A 21,426-nucleotide genomic window follows, 5' to 3' on the forward strand; every position below is an offset into this window, starting at 1 on the left:
AAGAATGTCTGTCTGTTGCCCTTACCCTGAAAGCTGCAAAATTATTGGGTCCCAACTCTTTCCCTTCAAAATCCTCTGAAGGCTGCTTCACACAGAGTGGTGAAGGGAGTCTGAAGCCAACCAATTTTTATATTGTTTATAAGAAGTTGTGTTTTTCTTCCTTGATGCTTATAATATAAAACTAAATTATTCTTAAAATTCAAATATTTTGCTAGAATGCATTTTAAGTGAAGCCCCTCTGTGAGGGGTCCTGGAGGCCATCTGTCACTTAGGTTTAGAAATTCACCAAAATGACTCACAAACTCCACATGAAGTGTCCTCATGGCTAAGATTTATTACAGCAAAATCATGGGAAATATGCTACTAGCTTATAAGGGAAAAAGCACAAGCGAGTGTGGCAGAATACAGGTGCAGGCTGCTTTTTACTCTCTCCGTCCTGTGAGAGGGTCACACAGAGCTCACTCTTCCCCTGGCAAGGAAAACAGAAGAACGTATGTGTGATGTGTCTGCCCAGGGAAGCCTGTTAGAGACTCCATTCTCAAGTTTTTATTGGTGTCTGATTATATAGGCACTCTGCGTAGTGTGGACCAAAAGTCCAGACTACCAGCAGGAGAGCAGGTGTTCAGCATAAACCACAGTATTTGTTAAAAAACAAAAACAAAAACAAACAAACAAACAAAAAAACAGTTTAGGCATCGTGCGCCATTCTTACCAGTTAGGCAAAGTTTTCTATCAGTATAAGGAACTACTGTCCAGCCGAGTTCCCAGACACCAGCCAGCAAGGCTCCCTAAGGTAGCAGTTGCAGGCCTGCTTTGTGAACTCTTTTCTGCACAGCCCTCTTTAAGTTTATTTTTCCTTCGAATGCAGTGAGCCCCTTCAAGTTGCTTACTAAATAAAGTTTTCTTTATTATAAATTATATCTTTCATTATTACTTTTGTTCCGGTTGTGTGAGTTTCTTCCTTAAGAGTTCTTTAATTTTTTTTTTTAAGATTTATGTATTTATTTTAGAGAGGGGGAGAGAGTGTGTGTGCGAGAGGAGGAGGGGTAGAGGGAGAGGGAGGATCCCCAAGCAGACTGTGCTGAGCTTGGGTCCTGACACGGGGCTCAGTCCCACGACACTGAGATCATGACCCCAGCCACAATCAAGAGTCGGATACTTAACCGACTGAGCCACCAGGCGTCCCCATTGGTTGTTCTGTAATTCTTGGATTTGGTAAAATAGTGAAGGCGAAACAAGCTCTCCTCTTTGTCCTTGTCATTTCCATCACTTTGCCTTTCTCCTCTGTCTTCTCTCTCTGAGTATCACACTTGTCCTTCTTGTTACCCATTCACTTTGGTCTGGCATCGGCCCTGCTTCTTGTGCCCTGAATGAGGATCAATTGGTTTTTTCCTGGTATTGCGTTAAAAACGTTTAAACTGCATACCTGAGGGCTTTTTTTTTTCAGATGTTATTTTCTTGTTGTGGTTTCTCCCCCTCTGTTCATCCTCCACAGTGAAAGGTCTATCTAGATCCATTATTTCCGTGGAGAAGGTCGTGGCGGCTTACGCTGATTGCTGCCTCTGTCATCGCAGGGTGTCTGTCAAAAGCCCTATCCGTAGTCAAGTTAGAGATTGTGGTTCCCAGTGACCAGCAGGTTTGCACTGATTGAACATCCGTTAACTGAAATCCTTCTTCTCCTGCCCCACTGGAGAGCTCTCTGACACCAGGAAGAAATGGGGATCATGGGAAGAACAGTGCCCTGGCGTACCTGCCTCCAGGCTGTGCCATCTGTAGGCTGTGACTCTTATGTCTGTGAAGACTCCCCTCCTGGCTACTGCGGAACCTTTTTCCTCTCCATCCACATTTCCCAGGACACGAGCAGAGGGGTGCCTGCAGACGCAGAGAGCACTCTGGACCGTGTCCCGATCTTTTGGATAGGTCAGCCCTGTGGTTCTGGTTTTAGGGACTGACTCCCTGGCTCACAGAATGGGAGATCCTGAAATGGCATTTTTTAAAAAAAATATATTTATTTATCTGACAGCACAAACGGGGAGCAGCAGAGAGGGAAACAGGCTCCCCGCTGAGTGGGAGCCAGACCTGAGGCTCGATCCAGGACCCTGGGATCATGGCCTGAGCTGAAGACAGATGCTTAACTGACTGAGCCACCAGGTGCCCCTGAAATGGCATTTTTAATCCAGTTTCTTGCCTGGCATTTGGTGGAATATTGATCCTAATTCACAGACTAATGTTTTTACTGTTTCCGGTGTCATCTATGGTATTTTCATGGGAAGTTGAGAAGGGCTCAGTAGGGAGCTATTAACCAAGCATCAATTAAAAACTCAAGTTCCAAGGAACCTTCTCATTAAGGGGCTGCCGGGCTCACAAAGAATAAAGTACTGTAAGTAGCCAATGGAGATTAGAGTCTCATTAAGGAGCTAGAACAGATACACATGGAAAATAAGCCACAATCCCAGATGGTATGTTTTGATGGGTGCACTGGGAGTACACTCTGGCTTCTGGGTCCCGCCTCCAGCATGGACTTGCTGTGTGACCTTAGGCAAGACAGGGCACCCTTCTGGAACTCTCTTGTCTTGTTTCCAGATGAGAGGATTGGTCTAGAGAGTTTCCAGTATGCCTCCAGCTCCAATGTTCACCCTCTTTTTCGGCTGCTGTGATTCCGTGGGAATTCTGTAGAAAGAAGGGATGGGCTGTCCTTGGGCTGATAGATCACCTCTAAGGGCCAAAGAAGCAGAAACTCAGAGACCTTCCAGAGTCCAGCCTCCATGGTGGGAGTGCCCTGCCTCCTGCCAGGAGTGCTCAGCTCTAGCCTCTCTTGCTTGTCTCTTTGCTAGATTTCCTTACACAAAATGGCCTGTAAATGATATCAGTGTGCAGTTTACAAAGGTCTTGTCTGTTTGAATCATCCTGCCTGTGTGCATGTGTGTGTTCAATGTAGCAGAAAATGGATGTCAGGCCCCTTTTGAAAAGTGAGGAGTCCATTCTCCCTTTTATAACTGATTCATAATTTCGCCATAAAGAGTTGGGCGTTGCTTCATTCTGACAATCAGCCATGACCCTTTTATCAGGCCGTGTTTAGACAAGGAATCTAAGGCCCGAGTGAGTAACCTCTGATACATCAGGGTGTGTAGAGACCACAGGACCTGTCCTGGAGCGTCTTCTGCTCCAGGTAGATTTCTTCCTGTAGTCAGAATTCCGTATTCTCAATGAGTCTGACGGGCAGAGGTGAGTCAGCACCCATGGTAAAGAGCAGGGGGGGCCCTGCTGTCTGAGGAGGCTTAGGGGTGACCCCCCCACCACGTTGGGGCAGTGGGATGAAGCCCTGGGGCCTCAGGGACTGTCCTACCCATGGGGACGGTGCTGGCTGGTTGTCTTCCTGAGCAGGAGGCCCCGCTTCCCTCCACTGGGTCTCCTGTGAGAGCTCCGTATCCCCAGCCAGGACTGGAGGGGCAGTTAGCTAATTTAGCAGATTATAAGACACCACCAAAACCAGATATTCGGGTTAACGCAAAAATTCACTTTTGGGGCATAAATAATCTAATTTGCTGTTGACATGCAAACAGAATAGATAGCCAGAAGCTCTCCCTAGAATATACAAGGAACTTCCTTGAGGCCTAACTGCTCACACAGGTGCCTCTCACTTATACCCATACTTGAGGGAGAGACAAGAGTGGGAAGAATTGTTGTTATAATTCGTGTCTGTGAGATGTTGCAAGAGAGGGAAATGCACACATCCCAAAGGCTCCTTCTCTGTGGTTTTCCCTGGCTTGGCTGCCTGAAGGGCTTGTGCCCAACGGAAAGATCATGGCCTTCTCTTTGGTTCCCCAGGTGGATCCCAGCATGTTTCATACTGTCTCGTGTTTGTCCATGTGTATGTCTCTCCATCAGTCTGTGATCCTGCAGGTTGAGAACCATGTACACTTCTCACCTCTGACAGAGCCTATGTAGACTCTGTGCTCAGCAGTGACTGGCTAAGCCAAATAAATAAGTCAGCTCCAGACTTCTCTAAGGAGCCGAGAGGACAATATTCCCTGGAAGACAAGCTGTGTCTGTCCACCCAAACAGCCTGTGTGTGTCCGTTTCTGTAATTGATGCATGTTTACTGAGCATCTACTGTGTGCCAGGTAGATACCGAGGATATAGCAGTGAACAAGACAAATAAGATTCCTGCCCACAAGGGGCTTAACTATAATGAGGAGACAGATAATAAACAACCAACAAAACAAATCAAATAACAGCAGTTGTTAAAGGAATGAAAACAGGATGGCAGAAAGAGCTAGGGGTCAGGGAAGAGTTGAGTCCTTTAAAGTGAGGTCTGAGGACAAAGAGAAGTGAAGCAGAGGAAAGAGCATTCCAGATGGAGGTGACAGCTAGTGCAAAGGCCCTGAGGCAGAACTGAACATTGCATGTTAAAGAAACAGGAAGAAGTCCAGATGGCTGAAGAGCATAACATGGAAGTGGGGAGTGGGTAGCATGGGATTAAAGAAATGGGTGGGCTGGGGCCAGATGGCACAGATCATTCTAAGTGCATTGGGAAGTCACTAGATGCTCTGAGCTGGGTGGAGGAGGGTGGCACAAATCTGTTCATGGAAGCGTTTTGAGAAGACCTCGTGATAAAACCCAGGGCTTCATCCTTCCATGGCAATGGCCCTTCACACTCTCATGCTGCTTTTAAGGGAGGGAGGTGACTTCTGCTGCACTTTTGCTCCAGCCTTACTTGCTTGGCCCCTCCAGTGCATGTTGGGACTCCTCTACTCCAGAGGAGAGGGACTGGCTCCCATGAGGATGGAAACCACAGCTTTGGGCTTGAAAGCACTGAACAACTCCACTCTGGCCAGGCCTCTTTTAGTTGTAAGTGACAGAGACACCATGCAAACTAGCTGAAGTCATAAAGGGAATTTGTTGGCTGCCAAGACTGATAATCACAGTGGTTGAACTCACCTGAGGGGCTCAGTGTCAGAAGGACTGTCTCTGTCACTTGGCTTCCCTTGTTCTGTTTCTTTCTTTGTATTGACTTTATTTTCTCTTATGCTAGCAGAGCTTCCTCCCAGATGCCCTTAGTCCTGCAAAGTGGAATCTCTGTTCCGGGCCCCATGCCTTAGGGGACCCCATGCTTTGGAGTAACTTCCTTGAAATTACTGGAGCTGGAGCCGTCAGTCTCATCTGTATGAGCTCTGGTCCTCTTTTCTTCCCTTTAGGGCCTCTGAGCCTCTTTCACCTACATGGAGTCCACTAGATGCTCTGAGGAACTTGAGGACTCATATCCATGGGGTTATCCTGGGGCCTTATGGATAGGGCCCCATTCCGGGATGATGGTCTGATGAGTAGGAGCTCACGCTCATGGAGCAGCATGGTATTTCTTTCACAGGATCTCACAAGATGGCCACCATAATGGCGCTGGCCTGCTGATTTGGGATGACTTTTACTCCCATGTGACATAGGATGGGTTCAGAGCTCTGGGCTACCCTGACTCTTGGGTTCCAGCCGCATTTGAAGGCTTGAGCATCAGTCTCTCCTGTTCATCTCCTGGCTGAGGTGCACCTACAGTGTGTAACGCCCAAGGGCAGCACGCTGGTGGCAGGCCTCCTTTACCCTGTTCCCTGCCACCGCACCACCCACATCACACCCACATGTTAGGATCTCTGCCACATGGCCATGTCTCTCTCTCCCAAGGGTTTTGATACCACTGCTCCATGACTCCAATGCACTGACGTGCTGACTTTGTGGCCTTTTGCATTGGTTGTGACCCATGTCAGACAAGGGATAGGCCTTCTTTGTGCAGATCAAGATAATAATACAGCTCTGGCTTCTGCCCCCACCACCTGCATCGTTCTACCCTACCTTTTCCTTTAGCTCTGTTCCATTTGTGATANGACCCATGTCAGACAAGGGATAGGCCTTCTTTGTGCAGATCAAGATAATAATACAGCTCTGGCTTCTGCCCCACCACCTGCATCGTTCTACCCTACCTTTTCCTTTAGCTCTGTTCCATTTGTGATTGTATGTGAAACCTTGATAAAGCCAGAACCAATGGTCCAGTTTCAAGAAACAGACTATCTATCCAAATGAACCTCAAAGTTGCTCAAGATTTTTCATTCTTACTCTTTGATAATTCTGAAGGGGATCTAAGTACATCCTTCACGGCAGTTCTGTTCATTTACACCTCACAGTTCACAGCTGCTCCAACACAGATTTCCTCAAAATTCTTACCGTTGCCAAAGCGCCTAATTCCCCACGGCCCATATGGCCTTTATTTTTTACTTCTATTCCACCTCTTCGTATTTCATTTCCCGGATCTGGCTGCTGTCCACGTGTGGCCGTTACGCATGTAGAGTATGGCTGGTCTGAATAGAGATGGGCACTTAGGTGTAAAAGACACATGGGATTTTGAAAACTTGGTATGAAATTAGAAAAGGAAATTTAGGGGCACCTGGGTGGCTCAGTTGGTTAAGCATCTGGTTCTTGATCTCAGCTTATGTCTTGATCTGTTGGGCTCCACATTGGGCATGGAGCCTACTTAAAGAAGAAAGAAAAGGAAATTTAAAATATCTGGCTAATTTTTTATTTTCATTATATGTTGAAATGGTGATGTTTTCAATATATTGGGTTAAATAAAATATGTACTTAAAATTAATCTTACTTGTTTCTTTTTGCTTTTTTAATATGGCTACTAGAAAATTTAAAAGGATGTGTGTAGCTCATATTATATTTCTGGTGCATAGTGCTGAGTCAGATCAATGAAGACTTCGCAATTTTCTCCTTTTCCTCCTGCTTCTTCCTCATTCCTTCCTGGTTCTTTCTTCCTCGCCCTGATATCCTGATTTGAAAACAAAATTTCCAGTAAGTGACCTGGCAGAAATGAAGCTCTCCTCAGATGGGGGTATCAAAGGGCAAAAGCTCTAGATATAAATATGTCAGTCATTTCTGTCTCCTTCCACATATGTTAAAACATGTTTGCATTAACATAGACATTTTAGGAAATCACTGACTTCACTGTTTATTGAATTGCCATCATAAAATTTACCACACAGAAAACAACATTGAATGGAAGAAAGACACACATTTTTTCCTTTCCTGAAACACAAGTCTACATTTTACTCTAGAGTTTAAATTATCTCATTCATGATGGAACTCCTCACTAATGTCTGTTCCAGGCCCTGCCACAATTCCCTACTTCTAAGTGACATGCCCATATAAGACAATTAGCTCTTTTTATTTAAAATTGGCAGGCAACACTTTCCTATTTTGTTTTTCTTCACTTGGATAAATGTCTAGTTCCCAGTCCATCATCACCAATAACTTAAGAGCCATTTTAGTCTTCAATCCAGGAGTCTGTCCCGAACCATGAAAGCCATACCGCCGTGACTCACACCTCACGTAAAATAGGTCTGAGTGTTTGGGAAAACAGCCAAAAGTATTGCTTGATCGAGCCTTATAGTGAGAGATAGAAAGTAGTTATGGACACAATAAGAGGATTTGTTCTAAGCTTTGAAATATTTTTTATTTGATAATCTTTTAAATCTTTTTTTTTTTAATTGAAGAGCAGTGCACAATGACAGCTAACGGGAAATGCCTTCCAACGTCTAAGTATTCACATATGTGAGGACATTGAATGTGGGCTGAATACATGCATTTGAAACAAATCATGATGGAAGAACAAGAGAGGATCTCTTACTTGATGATTATTCTTCCTAGGTTAATAAGGGAATCATTTACTCCGTGTGGTTACCGCCAAAGATTTAAAAGCTAACTATTTATTATTATCAACCTGTGGTTTTGTAACTCAGAAATGAACTTGGAAAGTGGCTTCCTGGAGTCTCCAAGGACCTGGGAGGGCGCGGGGGCAGGAATCCCGCCGTATGCTTGTCTTTGCCCGTGAAGCGCACACACGTATAATTTTAGGATTTATTAGTTAGTATGCACTGTGGTTTTGTCTATTTAACATTTCAGACAATTGCTTGTTCATGTTCACTGAGGAAGAGGAAGTAGCATATTGCGTAATTCAATGGAATCTGGAGAATTAACGCTGATATTTGGTAAAAGCCGTTTCCTCTTCTTACTACAAGTGTCTAATTCATGCTTTTCCCAGTAAGTAGCAAAATTGCAGTTCTCATCAGAAATTCTGAGGTCGGAATAGAAATCTCTGAGGGCCTGGTTGACTTTGAGGTGGTGTTTTTCTTAAAGAGTTTTTGGGAGCGAGGAGCCCTGTGGTATTTAGAGCTTTGACGATGGTGCTGTTATCTGGGATGAGATCTATGTACAGGCAGGTGCAAACAAAAGTCTCTCGGTGTTTGGCGCAGAGAGCTCAAGTGTTTCCCACCATGGGCTGCAGCTTCCATGTGAGAGTGAGGCCTTGCAATGGTGCGAAGTCCTACAGTGTGCTGGAAACATCCGTGGAGATACGGACACTTAAGCAAAAGGGTGGGCTGCTTCTCCTGACTCAGGATGAGGCAGGCTGCACTCCTTACAAAGTCCCAGGGTAGGAGCAGCTTTCAAAGGCGCCTTCCCCTACCACTTCCCTCTCGCAAGTCTTGTCCTCAGCCAAATGTGATCCGAGGTTGTGCGTTCCTGAAGATCTCAGGACACCTCCCAGCAGCTTCTGCAACCCGTTCCAAGCCTAATACTCCAGCAAATCCTTTAAAGGTGTAATGTAAATTTGCCCTGCTCTAATCTGGAGCCCTGTGGGGCATATGCTGCCTTAACACCACATGCCTAGGTGAGACAGGGAGGGACAGGCTCATTTCCATCTCTGTTAAATATTCTTCCTCTTAAGTAATGTATACTAAGGAAGGAATACCTTCTCAAATTTCTCTCGAGACCTATGGTTTGGTGCTAAGAAGATAAGAAGGCAGACATTTCTGGCTCTTTAGTAAATCCTGCCATATACTTGAACCTTGTCAGTGCAAATGCTGATCTCAGAGGACAAATGAACTACAAATGTGACCCACACTGATGCTTATCAGAACCCTGTGTAAAAAATAGGCTGGCAGAGCCATAGAGAAAGTAGGTACTAAATCACAAACTCAAAAAGATACCTACGCCCCCATGTTCATTACGGCATTATTTATAATAGCCAAAATATAGAAGGAGCCCAAGGGCCATTGATGGATGAGTGGATAAAGGAAAAGGGGAGGTGTACACACACACACACACACACACACACACACACACAATGGAATATTATTCAGAAGAAAAGAAGGAAATCCTGCTATTTGCCAGAACATGGAAGGACCTTGAAGGCATTATGCAAAGTGAAATAAGTCCGACAAAGAAAGACAAATACTGTATGATTTCATCTGTATGTGGAATCTAAAAAAGAACAGATTGCTGGTTGCCAGACTGGGGACCGGGGTGGAGGACAGGGGTAGGGGACAAAATGGGTGAAGGGGGTAGAAAGGTACAAACCTCCCCTTATAAAGTCCTGAGGATATAACATACAACATTGTGACTATAGTTAATAATACTGGATTGCAAATTGGAATATTGCTAAGAGAGTAGATCTCAAGATCTTAAGATCATGAGAAAAAAATAATTGTAACTGTGTATGGTGATGGATATTGACTAGACTTACCAGGGTAATCATTTTGCAAGATGTATCAAATCATTATGTTGTCCAAATAAAACTAATGCAAGGTTATATGTCAATTATACTTCAATTTAAAAAAAAAGGTGGGTAGGTGCTTGGCAAGGGCAGGAGGTGAAAGTGGAGAAGGCCTCCCAACATTAAAGGAGCAGCAGCTGCTGCCCCAGGTCCCTGAGGAGGAAGGCACAGGTCAGCCCTGCTTAAAGGCACATGGAGACAGTGATGGTGGGGGGAACCCTCCTCCCTGTGTCCTGTTTCTAGACATTAAATATCTGGTTCATTGCCCGAGCAAATCACTGCATGATTTTCATAGCATGAAGGGAAAACAGAAGAGGAGTCCAAGCCTAAATGCTAATGCACGTCTCTGCATTAAAAAAAGACATTTATTATGGGTTTNAGGTGCTTGGCAAGGGCAGGAGGTGAAAGTGGAGAAGGCCTCCCAACATTAAAGGAGTAGCAGCTGCTGCCCCAGGTCCCTGAGGAGGAAGGCACAGGTCAGCCCTGCTTAAAGGCACATGGAGACAGTGATGGTGGGGGAACCCTCCTCCCTGTGTCCTGTTTCTAGACATTAAATATCTGGTTCATTGCCCGAGCAAATCACTGAATGATTTTCATAGCATGAAGGGAAAACAGAAGAGGAGTCCAAGCCTAAATGCTAATGCACGTCTCTGCATTAAAAAAAGACATTTATTATGGGTTTGAACTGAGGCCAGGCTCAGGCTGCCAGAGGGAGCTGGAAGGAGAGATTGGAGAATGCATCCTTTGAAGTTGGTGGTCAGGTTTCTGCTGGCTGTGGTAGTGAGTCTATCTTATCCCACCAAAGAGTAAGGCTATTATTTAGAAGGGAGGGGGGCCCACATTTGAAGTTCTGTATTAACATTACTACAAATGATAGAAAACTTTGTATTTCCAGACAGCTTTTATGTTGCAGAGACCAAAGCAACTTGCCTAATGTGGGTTTTGCCCACTCCCCTTAGAGGAGTTATTTTAAAAGAGCTTTAATTTAATGAAACAAATTGCCATGCCAAATAGTCCCCAGTAGGGGTGGAGACAGTCTGAAGGACTGAAGGGCTCTCAGGCCCTGCCTGAATTTTCCAGGCTATGGAGTTCTCCTGGGCCTGCCTTCTGCCTGGGGGCACAGCTGTATTTGAGCAGCTCTGTGTGCCGATCCAGAAGCAGGAACGAATGAGAGTAAGTGGACCCCACTCTGCCCTCACAGCAGCTCCCAGCCTAAGGGGGTGAGGAAAAATGGGGAATGAGGACATCCGATGTGAATGCAAAGCAGAAAATANTGAATTCAAAGCAGAAAATAGTAAGGGGCATGTGAAAGTCAGACTGTGATGGGGAGATCACCATCAGGCAGAGGGGATCAGGTGGAGAAGGTGTATTTACGGTGCACTTCCAAAGATGGGTGGCATTTGGACAAGAAATAAGTGGAAGACAGATGGAAAGGGCGCACATGGGAAACTTGGAAGCATGCTTGGGGAAGGAGGAGCGTTTAGAGAAAGGATGAGAAGAGTTGTCAGGGCCAGGTGGTGGAGGGCCTGGCCTCAGGAGGGAAAGGGCCAGGGGGGCCGCCACAGTGGTCCAGGTGAGAGGAGCCCAGCCTGGCAGTACCACGGCGGACAGGTCTGTGACAGTGGCTCTCAGCACTGGCTGCACTCGGGAATGGCCCTGGGAGCCTCAAAACTGTGGCTGGGACCGCAGAACCAGATTCTGGCTTCATTGGTCTGAGGCGTGGTGGGCGGCCTCAGGTTTTGTGAGAAGCTTCCCATTCTAAGATGCTGTCCAGGTTAAGAACGGCTCATTTGCAGCAGTTTTGGATTCAGTGGGGCTGGGGCTTGCTCAGAAGCTTGAGGTATTGCCAGTAACTCTGGTCCGTAGACCACTCTTGGAGTAGCAGGAGGGTCTATAGGGCTTAGCCAAGCAGAGCCCCTGCCTGCAGTTTAACCCGCGGAGGAGAAACAGAAACCATTGGACCTCTTTCCCCTGGTGTGCTCCGGGATGCTGGCCCTTGCTGAGAGAAGGCAACCTCATTCACTTGTGGTCGCTGCCCTTCAGGGACAAGTGGGGACTTTAAAAGGAAGCATAGAGGGGCACCTGGGTGGCTCAGTCAGTTAGGTGTCTAACCCTTGATTTGGGCTCAGGTCATGATCTCGGGGTCGTGAGATCGAGCCCCGCGTCCAGCTCGGCACTGAGCGTGGAGTCTGCTTGGGATCCTCTCCTTCTCCGTTGCCCCTCCCTGCTCGTGCTCGCTCTCTCTCTCTCTCTAAAAAAAAAGTTNAAATAAGTAAATAAATAAATAAATAAATAAATAAATAAATAAATAAAATGAAGTACACATACCCCTGGGGCTAGAGGAAGACCTCCCAGGGTTTGGGCAGGCAGGTACAGCTTTTACCAGGTTCCGTTTGCTCAGCTTGCACACGTGTGCTCTCGCACAACAGATCTACCTGAGATCGCCGTCCTTCACACTGACCTGCCCAGCCCTCCTCCCTCTCCCTCCCGATCTCTCACACTTTGCACAGGCTGGATTTCCCTCTCATCAGGCTTGCTATGGACAGGGCATTGCTGCAGGATGCGTAAGTGCCCAGGACGCCCACCAAAGGGCAACTAGAAAATGCAGGCTCTGGAGATCAAAGCAGGCAGTAGTGAAGATGTTGCACGTGGCTTCATGGGCACAGAGCCTTCTCTGTCTCGGCCAGAATCAGAACTTGTAAGAGAGATGCTTCTCAGGAGGTCCCGTAGCAATATGTTTGTTCAAATTTAAAAAATGAAATCAGGGCCACCTGGGTGGCTCCGTTGGTTAAGTGTCTGACTTCAGCTCAGGTCATGGTCTCAGGGTCCTGGGATCAAGCCATGAGCAGGGAGCCTACTTCTCCCTCTCCCTCTGCTCCATTCCCCCCACACTCTCTCTCTCTCTCTCAAATAAATACAATCTTCAGAAAAAATGAAATGACACTTTTCCATCCTAAAATAAGTCAGCTTTGATTAATATTGACAATGAGGACTGACTTTGGAATTAGATCACATAAAACATTTAAATAATAATGATAGCAAACACTTACTTAGCAGATGGGCCAGTCCTTATTCTAAACACCTTACATGAGTTAGCTTATTTTAATTCTACCAACAGCCCTCTAATTAGGTACTACTATTATTCCCACCTTATAACGCTTAGAAGAGGTTAAGGAACTAGCCCAAGGCCACTTGGCTGGTGAGCTGTGGAGCTGATAGAAAGCAGATGTTTTCTCTCAACTGCATGCACTAAGTCTATAGGTTCCAATCTTTTGACAAAAATATAGTGGGATGTCCATATTCAAAATACAGTACTCTGGCATCTCTGGTAGTTACTTAAACGCACAATTAAAATCTTTAAATATCACTTTAAATTTGGCTCAGTGGCCATGCAGCATTGGCCCCATCCCACCTTTGTGAGGTTCAGTCCCTCATCTGCAAAAATGGAACAACCGTCTCTGCTCCGCGGGGTTGTTGAGAGAGCAAATGAGAGAGCCCAAGAAGTGGCCTGGCTTGCAGCCAGTTCTGGATGAATGGCAGATATTATTAACATGGCTGGCATCTGGAAAACCATCTTGGCATGTGGTGGGAGCTCCCGGAATGTAAGCACCCTTCCGCCTTATTGATGATTCCCAGGTTTTATTCCCATGGAGTAGAACACCCCGTGGGGGGTGGTAGCCTGATGCAGCGAGGTTCCATGCCTCCTTTTGTCTTCCCTGTCCCAGCTTCCTCAAAGAAGACGTCACAGTGCACCTCCTCCAGCGTGCCTCCTCTGAGTAATAAAGCTGCACAATGACGTCTCTTTTCGTTGATATTTGACTGGCTCACACCAGGTCTCCACGAAGAGATCCGTGAATCGGCGAACGAATGCTGGGAATAGGGTAGTAAGTGAGGCAGGCACCTCCCTGCTTTTACCAAACTTGCAGTCTAGATATCACCAAACAATTGCAACACTGACAGATGCCACAGTAGTAGAAGAAATACGGGCCAGAGCAAGCCCAGAAAAGGGGCATCAAGGAAGGGACGGCTTCCTGGAGGAAGCGTTGTCTAAACTAAAATCAAATGGACAAGTAGAAGCTAGATGGCAGGAGCAGTGTGTCTATCGTCCTGGAGGTAAGAAAGAATGTGCTGAGCTTTGAGAACAGGAAAGACTTAGCAAACTTGACCACAGAGATGAAGATATCCCAAGTCCTAAGCTTGATGTCTTGCCTTTTGTCGGCCCTCCCAGATGATGGTATGCTTCTGGCAAACAACAAAGAATTTTCTACATCTTTTGTATTTACCCCCATATCTGCTCATTCCTTGCCTCTTGGAACTCATCTCATGCATCCCTGGGTCTGGGCAGCACTGCATGGAACCCAGTCTAGCCAGGGCCAGGAAAAGGGCTAGCAGAACCCTATCTTCTGGCCCCTAAGACACAAGTCCTCAGGAAGCCACAGTCTGAAGTATCTTTTCATGCATTGTTCCCAAATCTGGATGATATAAGGAGCATTTCACCTGCAAGTGGCATACACACCCAGTAGCCCTGGGGCTGGGGCTTCGGGCCTGTAGGATGGAGGAAATGTGTGGCTTGTCTCAGCCTGCCTTTCCATTCCAAGACCAAAGAAGGGCACAGAGTCAGCAGCAGGGACAGGAGAGCAGGATTGTCCATGTACGCTCTTGCTCTGTGACCGAAGGTCAGATCCCGTCACCAGCAGACAGACGCAGCCTTTGTTGCTTCCCCAAAGTGGCCCTGGCCACCCCCTCGTGCTCGCGCTTTCTGGGGCTTTCTGTTCCAGTCTGCAAAATGAACTCCTGCAAATGAAACAAGAAGTCAAGCTCTGCTCCCTGCGAGGCAAAACCGACTGAGATCAAATGGCCTTTGAGGCACGAAAGCAAAGATTATCTGTGATTTTTCAGAGCATTCCCAGTTGCAAAATTTTCTTGGAAATCCACAAGTAAAGTGCTACTTGTGTTCTATAAACAATGAAATTCATTCTTACGGTTGGCTCTGGAATGGTCAATGATACCACCACACAGGCGTACAGACTCCCTATCTGTCCGCTGAAGAAGGCCACGTTGATGTCCAATGGATTGATATGTTTCCAGTTTGAAAAATTCAGAGTTTATTTTCCCTGTGATTATGATGAGCAGGTTGGCTGGCAAATAAAAATCAGTAGGAGACTTCCCTAAAAGTCAGAAGAGGACTGGAAGAGAATGTGGGAGCCCTTGGCCCTGCTGGCCTGGCCTCCAGGCCTTGGGCCCCTGGCAGCCTGACTGCTCCGCTGACCGAAGTCTGAGGTTGAAAGCAAAGTTCCCCCACACACGGAGCCTGGCCACTGGAACCATGCTAGAGCCAGCCATCTTCTAAGAGCACTTCTTTTTCTACCAAGAGTAGCCCTGACCGTCCTTTACGAGACCTCAAACATGCATATTTTCCAGGACGTCTCTCCTGACAAATCTCTGACCCGGGTCCCTCCTTTGGTTTGGCTTCATGGGTGGGTGTGTGCCCCATCTCAGGCAGTAAGCCCTCTGAAGTCGGGAGAACAGCATCTGGTGACTGTCCTCTCGGCGGCTCCGGGGGAAGCATTTCATCAATGGTGAAAACGGGATCCCGTGCTACCGAATACGCATGTGCCATTTCTCTGCTGCTGGGATGTGGGTCCCCAAATCCAGGCCCTGTCTCTCTCCGTGGTCCAGGACTGCTCTTCTAAGTATGCAGTTTTCCACAGCCACCTTTTTCAGGAGGGGCCTTGCACCGAGGGGCTTGTGTTTGGCTGCAGACAACCCCTTGGCCCTTGCCAGTGACACACTCAACAAGGGCCATGCTTCCAGCCAAGGAAGTCCCTCTGAAATGCAAACACAAACAGGCCATCCTGCTGGGGACCAGTAGCTGCCTGCTGTTAGCTGGGGAGGAAGGACTTTCCTTCCTTCTTGTCACTGAGTGCCTGCGCCAATCCCCACATCTGGAAACAGTTAGGAAGAAAGAAGAGGCATGAAAGCCCGGGCCTCATGACCCTGCCGTCTTCCTTAATGCTGCTTTATTTATTAATTTACTGGCGTGGAGTGATCCACTCAGGTCCCCAGCGTAAGTTATAGACACCAAAGTTAAAAAAGAGGCCACGACAGTCACAATATGCTCTGAAAACAGGCCAAGATCTTATTTATCGGGTCTTGGAGGAACTTTACATCTAAATAAACATGTTTTGAAGTTGCATGGTGTGTTGGACTTTAATCAGCAAGCCAAGCCTTTCTAAGCCCTGCCTCAAGCTTCGTGCTCCTCCCCAGCTTGGCAGGACCCGGCCACATCTGTCTCCTGGGCTCGCTAGGATTTGCGCTCATCGGATTTGGACACATAGATAAGAGTCTGCTGTTTGCACATCACAAAGACACACACACGGACACACTTGTTGCCTCCCCCGCATTCCTTCTTTAAACTGTAAGTGAGTAAAATGTTAAAAAGGCAGCTGAACTGTGTTTGCACGGCCCCGGCACACTGTGCCATTCGTTGTGGATGGGGCCCTTAAGACGAAATAGTCCCCAAGGCCTAGGGGTCCATTCCAGAGTGCTGACAGGTGGTGAAGCTTGGAAAGTGCCCATACAGAAGATGGGTTTTTGAAAAGGACCAAAAATCAAGCCTTAGGATATTCAGTAGATTGCTATACAGTGGAGGGGGAGGATGGTTTTAAGTAGAATAATCAGGCCTTTTCCTTGGCCATTAAGAATGGATGCACGGAAAGGCAACTCTTCCAGGCTCCTGTATGTCCCGGGAGCTGTAAAGCCCTAATGAGAACCAGAAACCCAGACTAGCAATATGGATGTCTCTGGTACTAACCCTGTCCCTGGTTTTCGGTTTGATGAGTTGCAGTCTACCTTGCTGACTTGGCTTCCCTCCCCACCAAATGATGAATCACCTCTTCTGGGAAGAATCCCAACCTCCCCAACCCCCGTACTCCCCTCACCCTCAACTAGCCTCCCCCGCTCCGCGCCCCATGTGGTTGGGTACTTTCCTTTGTAGCTCCTTTCCATGCAGCCATGTATTAAGCACTTATTTCATTGTATATGCGCCTGGCTCCCCCACCAGACTGAGTGCCTCATGGACAGAGAATGACTGAGTCATTTCTAGAACTGCCACACACAGCCTGTTGCTGAACTTGTAGGCTGAGTTCTGTGAGTGTTTGTAGAATCAGTCCCAAACCATTTTCTGGAGCAAGACGTCCATACGTCGATGGTAGCATTTTTTTTAAATGAGGTAGAACGACAGAACTTAAACTGTGGTTCAATGGTGACTTCAGAAACGTGCTCAGTAATCTAGACAAATCTTTTCTACAGACTTCGGGGTCATTTTAATTATTTTGTTGTCCTGGGATTTTGTTGTATTAAATATTAATTCAAGGGACTGTGCCATTAGTCTGAAGAATTCTCAGGCACGGATAATTGATGTTTGAGCACTAATTTAAAAAGGTATCAAAGGCAAGTTTGGGGTTTTTTTTCAATGAGGCTGGCTGAAGTGTTGTCACATGGGAGGTTGTGCCAAGAACCCAAAAAAATTACTTTTCACTTCTTATTTTACACACTTTTACAGTGCTTTAAGAGAAACAATGACTGCTCAGTATACGCAGTCCATCCCCAGTGTGAAATATATTAGGAAAGAAAATGATCCGTGCCAACCAAAGAGTCAGGCAGAGGTCATTGCCAAAGTACGGAAGGCTGCAAAGAGGGGTCTGGGTAATTAAAGCAGAATGGTGAGGCCTTGCCAACACTTGCTGCTGTATGTTTAAGAATCCACACAAGCTGAGACCCTAAGTCAGCATGGGAGCCTGGAGGATACCCAGGGTAAACTGGGCTGCAGCTGGGGAATATTCCCTCTGGGAGGTCCCAGGCCACAGGGAGCCCAATGTCAGCGCCGCAGACAGGTCTAGACCCTGGGGAAAAGATGGGGATGTGCTTCCCACAGATTCAAGAAAGCAATTCCCCTCTTGCCCATGCCAGCTAAGTAGCATTTTTATTTGTTTAACTCCCTCCCTTCTGGAGACTTCATCTCCAGGGGAAGTCTTACTTACAGTTTAAAGGAGGCACGCGGGGGAGGAAACAGACGGGAGTGGCCTAACGGTGAGGTTGTTGAGGATGGCTAAAGACTTCAGGTCGATCCACTCAAAGGAACACTGATGTCATGGTGAAAGTAAATGGTGGCGCCAGCGCTGAGGCCTCTGGTCACTGGGACAGGAGGGGAATGACGGGGGCGGGGGGGGGTTGTCTTCACTTTCCGCACCAAAACAGCCTCATTCACCAGGAAGTCTGCTGGGGAACCCCAGGGGTTTGCTCAGAGAACGTCTGTGCAAGGCAAAGAAAGTTCTAGGGCTCTCAAAAAGTGTGCAACCACCCTGCCTGCTGAGGGGCAGCATATAGTGGTACAGGCAGGGCCAGTGCTAGGAACGGGGCTGATGACTCTGTTCCAATGCTGACTCCAGCTTACTGGCTTGGTCACTTCTCCAGCAAGTTCCTTCACCTCTCCCAGCCTTGCCTTCCTCATCAGTAAAATAGGAGAAATACCCAACCCATAGAATTATTTTATGGATGAAATGACTTCATGCATGGAAAGTAATTACAGCAGTACCTGCCCTCAGTAAGCTGTAAGTGATCTTCATTGGGCTTAGTATCCCCTGTGCACATGCGTGCATGGATCTGCTTTCCTCCTCAGACTGCCTTCCTGTCGCTTTGAAGCTCACCCCCTTTCCCAGACACAGCCTCATCTGGAGGAATCCCGGGCTAATCCCTGCTTTTGCTGTCTTCAGAAGCAGCAATCCAAGCCCCTTTCCATGACTGCTCTTATCACAGCATTTAGCCTTCCCATCCCAAGTGAAAGGTCAGGGGCCCCCAGGGTAGAAGGAAGGCTGAGGAGGAAATGCTGGGGGATGGGGGTGGCAGCGCAGGGCAACCAGCAGCAGAGAGGGGAGGCTGGGGCTGACAGGTATGCTCTGGGCCGTGACCTCTTGGATGGGCCCAGAACGTGACTGCCGCGTGAGAGGAGTGGAGGGTCCAAGGAAGTCAGGGTGTGTATCAGGGAACACTCGAGTGGGGGGAGATTTTGCCCTTTCATGCCAGGGTAAAGGTGCTGATCTAGAGAATGGGCATGTTCCCAGGTGTGCAAGCCAGCAGGCAAAATGTTGTGTCTCTTACCTCTCAAGCTGCCTGGCCTGGAATTCAAATGTCCAGAGTCATTTTTTGCGAGGGAGGGTGGTGTCAGGATCAAAGCATTTCTTAGGCACTTCACATGCTCTCAGAATGGCTGCTTTGGAGACATGTCCCTCTGTGGCTCTAGCCTCTTCCCCTTTCTGTTCTCTGATGGTCGCACAGCATGGGGCTGAGGAAGTGGAGGCTTTCTTTGCACTTAGCACGGGCATGGGGGGGCGGTCAGAGAATCAGGATGTGATGTTGGGAGCACCCAGCCCCAGAGAAGCTGGCTCCTTTCTGTGGGGACTGAACAGCCCCGCTAGGGAAGATGGGGAGAGGAGCCAGGACCTCTGTTCTTTAAGCCCCTTGGGTCTCTGCCTGACCCAGAGGGCCACAGAAGGCAGGCGAGTCCTAGGTGTGGGGTGGAGTGGCCACCTAAAGCAGGGTCAGTCTCCGCCTCCCCCAGACCAATGCACTGCAATGGGTGTGCATTGCACCAGAAGGGATTCAGACTGGACTTCCCAGAACACAGACAGCAGTCAATTAATCTGAGTTATTCTGAAGTTCTAAAAGAAGCACATGGTAAACACACGGGCAACTGTCACGGCAGACCCAAGGGCTAATGGCCAGTCGACATGGGAAAGGAGAGCCTCCCTAAAATGGAAAAGCCAAGGAAGAAGGACCAGATGATCACACAGCAGCTCAGAAAGGTTAAGGAACTTGCCTGAGGGCACACAGCTTCTCAGTAGCAATGCTGTTCTTAAAGGGAGAGGATCATGCATGTACAGGAAAGTGGGAGCCAAGAGCAGCCCAGTGCTCTCCCTAGGGAAAGCAGAAGAGGGGCTGTGTGGGCTGTATGCTGTGCTTCGCAGGAGCCAGGGCTCACACCAGCACGGGTGGGAAAGCAGGGAAGATCCATCAAAAGGAGCAATTCTATAGAGGCCTGTAGAGACCAGGCACAGTAGAAGAAGGGCAATGCCTAGGAAGTATCTTTCGGTGTAGAGATATGGATGGATTTATTCTATGACCTAGCCTTTTCGGTATTTTCCAAGCTTTGCATCATNTGTAGAGACCAGGCACAGTAGAAGAAGGGCAATGCCTAGGAAGTATCTTTCGGTGTAGAGATATGGATGGATCCGTTTTATTCTATGACCTAGCCTTTTCGGTATTTTCCAAGCTTTGCATCATCTGCATGCATTCTTTTTTAACCAGAGGGGGAAAAGGTCCATTAAAATGAAGGGAAAAAATGCCCATTAAAATGAAAGAAAACAGGCAGAGAAGTCTCGATTTTCTCTCATAAACACTAGAAGCCATTGGGAGTGTCCTAAGAGAGCAGTGTTTTGGGAGAAGGGGTGTTTGGGGAAGATAAGATAGGCAGTGTTGGGCAAGATGGATGGCTGAGGTGACTGGGGGCTGCCACTGGTGGGACGTGAGGCAGTGGGTATTTGAGTGCTAAATGGAAGGACTAGAAACATCGGGGAGAGGTGCGGAAGGCAGGCTTAGAGTCTTGGGGACCGTTTGCACCTGGAGGGGCAGGAAAGGGAGAGAGGCAAAATTGGCTGCAGGGCTTCCAGCCCAGGGCGGAGCCTTTGGCAAGAATATAGTAGTGAAGAGGAGCCTTGGGGTGGGGCTCGTGGGGCTTGCTGGATTTTGGAATGCATTGCCACTGGGTGGTGTCTGTTTCTTTGAGGCCTTTGCCCTCCAAGCAGGAAAACTTGAGGGAAGCAGAGGAAAGGCGTGGGTCTGTTTTGCGTCTCAAGTCCCCTACTGTGGGCATCACTCCTCGAAAGTATTTGAGGTCAGGTGATTGAAGCAACCTCAAAAGTGCCTCTGGATTATTCTTCCAGGACGTTTTATCTGAGCCAAATCAATGCAACTCTCTTATGAAAAATCCATTTCCCTGGAAAATGAAGTTGGGTTCTAACCAACAAGTAGCGTTTGGCAAGCCCTGATTAAGACAGCCAGTGTTCGGAGAAGTTGTGAAAACAGCAAGTCATTAAGGAAAGTAACCACCAGGGGCCTGGTGCCATTTGAGGACTGTGACAGCTCTTCTGTCCCCATCAAATACAGAGCCTGAAGCCGCAGGTTTGTTTTCAATGCTGGCTGTTGCAAACCCGTGGACCACCCAGGCCCCCTCTGCAGGCTTGGAAAGGTGAGAAGAATTGAAAGTGAGCCTGACTGCACACAATTTCCTTTCCTTGTTCAGTGTGTGGAAGACACTGGATATCCAACCACTGGACCTAGCTGGGGCCTGGGACCTGGGAGGGGCACACCTGCCAGTCACCAAGGCATCCTGACTCTCATTCACAAAGTCAGCTGGGCCTCAGTGCAGCAGCTGACCACACTTCCAATGGGTTCATGTGCCTGGTAAACATTTTCAGGTGTCTTTCGTTTTGTCAATGTCTGTATTTCTGGAAAAGCTTTCCATAAATTGAATTGTAGTTGAAACTCATCTGAGCTTTACCTATTTCACCTGAAACCCTGCAGGCCTGTGCTTCTCAGACTGGGCTGTGCCCACAAATGACCTGGTGATCTTGTTAAAACGCAAAGTCTGATGGGGGGTCAGGGAGAGGGTGTCTAAGATCCTGCTGTACCAACAAGCCACGCCCATTTTCAGTGGCAAGGTTATGGAGAGCCCTTGACAACCCAAATCTGAATTCCCTAGATGGCAC

The sequence above is a fragment of the Ailuropoda melanoleuca genome, chromosome 3 (genome assembly GCF_002007445.2).
Source record: "Ailuropoda melanoleuca isolate Jingjing chromosome 3, ASM200744v2, whole genome shotgun sequence".
Taxonomy (NCBI): domain Eukaryota; kingdom Metazoa; phylum Chordata; class Mammalia; order Carnivora; family Ursidae; genus Ailuropoda; species Ailuropoda melanoleuca.